This window comes from Arachis ipaensis, chromosome B04 (genome assembly GCF_000816755.2).
Source record: "Arachis ipaensis cultivar K30076 chromosome B04, Araip1.1, whole genome shotgun sequence".
Classification (NCBI taxonomy): domain Eukaryota; kingdom Viridiplantae; phylum Streptophyta; class Magnoliopsida; order Fabales; family Fabaceae; genus Arachis; species Arachis ipaensis.
Window position 1 is genome coordinate 99,180,209 of NC_029788.2, and position 4,341 is coordinate 99,184,549.

Below are 4,341 nucleotides of genomic sequence, written 5' to 3' on the forward strand. Positions count from 1 at the left end.
TCAAAAGACATAAGCCTCACGGACCCTATTTTCTTTTGAAAACAAGTTTGAAAAAAATTGAGGGTCCGAAAGCCGAGTTATGGCTCGCCAAAATCGGTCCAAAACTTCAAAACTTGAGCTTTCCAAACCAAATTTAACCAAATCCTAAACAAAACCATCTCAACCATTATCATAACACGTCAAACCCCAAATTATTACTCATCAATTATTTAAGTACCCAAAATACCAACACTTCATCATTAACGCAACATCTTATTTACCATATTCATGTATATAGATAATAATTCCATCAACTCAAACTACACCACATCAATTCAACATGTAATTCTTCAATATCACTTACTCATTTCAACTACAATTCACATATATTCAACATAATTATCGTTGATCGTGGCACAATCTCATTAATATAATTATTTAACTAAAATAATCATTTATCATTCATCACACATATCAACCACTCACTCAACAATTCAAACCACAAGTCTCTAATCCCCAATCATACATATCATGCAACTTATCCTATGGTCATCTAGCCCAAGTTTTTACGAAACATTACATGTTATCTACGTGAAACCAAAATCATACCCTGGCCGATTCCTCCCTAAGCCCGGAATGCCACAAGCATCACCGTTTCGCAATTGTCCAAGGCCCCAAACATACACCAAGGACGACGTGAACGCGTGCCTAGCACGAAAAGTTATCGACGTGAACGCGTGGATGACGCGGACGCGCGCCTTGAGCAGAACGCAAATGACGTGTACGCGTGACCGACACGTACGCGTGACAAGAAAAACTCCCAGACCACGCGAACGCGTGACAGATGCCACGTACAGGAATCTGCAGGAAACGCCCCCAGAGATTTCTGGACCCTTTTTCGGCCCAAATCCAAGTCAGAAACATAGAATATAAGCTAGAGAATGGAGGAATCAAATAACAACTGAATGATAGATACAATATTCACAATTTTAGGTTTAGATGTAGTTTTTAGAGAGAGAGGTTCTCTCCTCTCTCTTAGGTTTTAGGATTAGGATTTCTTTTATTTTTATTACTTCAATACCAGGTTCAATATTTTCCTTTAATTAATATTTCTCTTCTATTTTTATTTATTCCAATGCTTTTACTTGTTAATGTTCCAATTTAGCTTACGAACCTTTGTATGTCAAGATTTGAATATTCTATTTAATGTTATTTGAGGTATTTCAGATTTGATTTTGCTTTATTTTATTTATGCTTTTAATTTAATTTAAGGTATTTTTCCTTTTGGTTTTCGTTAAGTGATTAATAACACTTGAGTTATCAAACTCAGCTATTGATTGAAATTGGAATTCCTTGCTGGTTAATTTGTACTCCAATAACTCTAGTCTTTCCATAGGAATTGACTAGGACTTGAGGATCAAATTAATTTATCCACTTAACTTTCCTTTGTTTAGAAAGGGTTAATTAAAGTGGGAGCAGAACCCAATTCTCATCACACCTAATAAGGATAACTGGGATAGGACCTCGATTTCTTATACCTTGCCAAAAGCTTTTATTATTTTTAAATTGTTTTTTCTCGTAATTTAAATTACTTGTTCCTTATTTCAAAAACTCAAAAATATATCTTTTACATAACCAATAATAAATCATACCTTCCTGCAATTCCTTGAGAAGACGACTCGAGGTTTAAATACTTCGGTTATTACTTTTTATTGGGTTTGCTTTAGTGACAAACAAGTTTTTGTATGAAAGGATTATTGCTTGATTTAGAAACTATACTTGCAACGAGAATTTATTGTGAATTCTAAACCATCAATCTTCCGTTCGTCAAAATGGCACCGTTTCCGGGAAATTACAAACGTGTGCCTTATTATTGGTTATTGTAAATATTTTTATTTTATTTGTTTATTTGTTTTTATTTTTAAATTTTATTAGTTACTATGAGTTCTCACCCCCGTTGCTTTGAGTTTGGTTCTAATGCTGTTGTAAGGAATGGAAGCTATAACAGAAACATGCATCAAGGTCAAAACAATCAGAGATGGATGGAGCCACAAGGATCTGATCAACCCTTTAGGCAACAACACCTTCCAAACTACCATGGACAACGACCATTTACCAATGCATGTCGAGACAATAGTTATGGTGGACCCTCTTGTAATTATCGACAAGCCCCATCATACGCCTATGAACCACCTCCTCAACACAGCTTTGAACCACCACACTCACAAGCCAACTACCACCATTCACCTCCATATGACCCTAAGCTGTATCCACCCCAATTCCAACCCAATTACTCCCAAGAACCACCACTTCCCTATGCAACATGTCCATATCTATCACCCCAAGAATCAAGGGAGCAACTCAAGGAAACATTTGAAAAATTTCATGCCACACTTCACCAATTGAATCAAGCGATAAATAGACTACCTTCCCGACGTTCGGACACTCAAGGAACCCCCATGGCTTCATGTGGACAATCTAATGAAGAACGTAGCATGAAGGAGATACTCGAAACCCCACTCGATAGTAAGGAGTATGACTTTGTACTAGAACAAGTGGAAAGAAGCTGTAATTATCGAAGAAGAAGAATTGGTTGAAGACTTAGGAGATGCTGAACCTCCATGGGAATCCAGAACTGAAGAGAACTCTGTCAAGAATTTTGCAACTGATGCTAAGGAGGATAGTGCACAATCCCCAAAGCAGGTATTTTATGAAGGACTATACGGAACAACTCAACAAGCGAGTTTCCTTGGTGATGATAATCACAAGTCAAGTTCTCCTAGTAATAAACTTGCATCCGCAAGTGAATTCTTTGAGATTGAAGAATCTTCCCCAAGTGAATACGAAGATGATGCAGAGGTAGACTTTTCTCAACCTCCAAATTATGACTCGAGTGATGAGGAAGATATCGACGACTTTGATCAAGACGTGGTTACAGCTGAAGAAAATTACAAAGAAGTGGAAGAATTCACAGAGGAACACAAGGGAGTAGAGCTTGCAGAACCACTGGAAACACCTATCCCAAGGCCATTACCACCCAATACTAAATTTAAGTGGGTAAAATCCTTAGCTTTTATCTTTACTTTTTCACTTGAATATGGTTTACTTGAAACAGATGGCCAGCTTAGAGCTCTTTGCGGCTTTAAGAGTAAAAGGGAAATGGCTCACACTCAGAGATGGTATGCAAGATTCAATGAGGTTCCACACTTCAATCTGAAGTGCAAGGATTGGTATCAAGTTCAATTGAATGGGTCTCGGAAGACGTTTGGTCATCTTGGTGAGAATACAACTTCCAAACCGCCCGGCTGGAAAAATATAGATCGAAACAAAGGCAGATATAAAAGCAAAGTTTGGAATCCTGAAATCTATTCTGACATTCAACACCCCGGGAGCCTGAGAATCTGTTCAAAGCTGCTCAAGGGCTTTACATGCCTAGTTTGGGACCCCGGAGGCTGTTGGCATTCCAAACACTGGTGGAGATTTTTGGATGAATTCAAGCACAAGCCACCATAGCAGGAAGCTCATCAAATGTCCAACTTAAGGACTTTAACTAAAAGTGCTAGGTGGGAGACAACACACCATGGTATGATCGTTCATTTTTCAATTTTATTTCATTTTGTTTGTTTTTATTTTATTTTATTTTCATTGAACCTGGAATTATTTCCTAAAATTATGTATATTGTATATTGTTCCACATTAGCATTGCATATTGCATACTGCATAATTGCATATATAAAAAAAAATCACCCCACGCAAGCGCGCAGGCCACGCGTGGGCGTCGAATAGAAATCGGCGTAAAGATCCAACGCCCAGAAAGTTGGGCTGGAATCGTGCGACTGGTGTGCGTTTAGCACAAATTGGCCCACGCGTTCGCGTCCCTTACGCGAACGCGTCACTTGCACTACGCACATCCCACGTGAAAGCGTGAGCGACGCGTACGCGTCGCATGAATTTTAGGAAATCTATTGAAAAAGAGAGTTGCGCCAAAACGACGCTGGAACTGTGCGTTTAGCACAATTTTCAGCGACGCATTCGCATGCTTCACGCGTACGCGTCACTTACCTTTTACCTAATTCATGCGATCGCGTCAACGACGCGACCGCGTCACACCCCTTTTCGCCCAAATCACGCGATCGCGTGCTCCACGCATTCGCGTGGATTCAAAAATACTAACCCCCATTCACGCGAAACCCTACCCCTCGTGTCACCCATTCATTCCCAACCCTCCTCTCACCTTTCTCCTTCCCCCCTCTGCAACCACCACCGCCCCAGCCGCCCAGCTCCGACCACCACGCCAAACCACCGCCGCACCACACCGCCGACGCCCCCCTTCTTCTTCCTTCCTCTCTTCTTCTCCCCCAC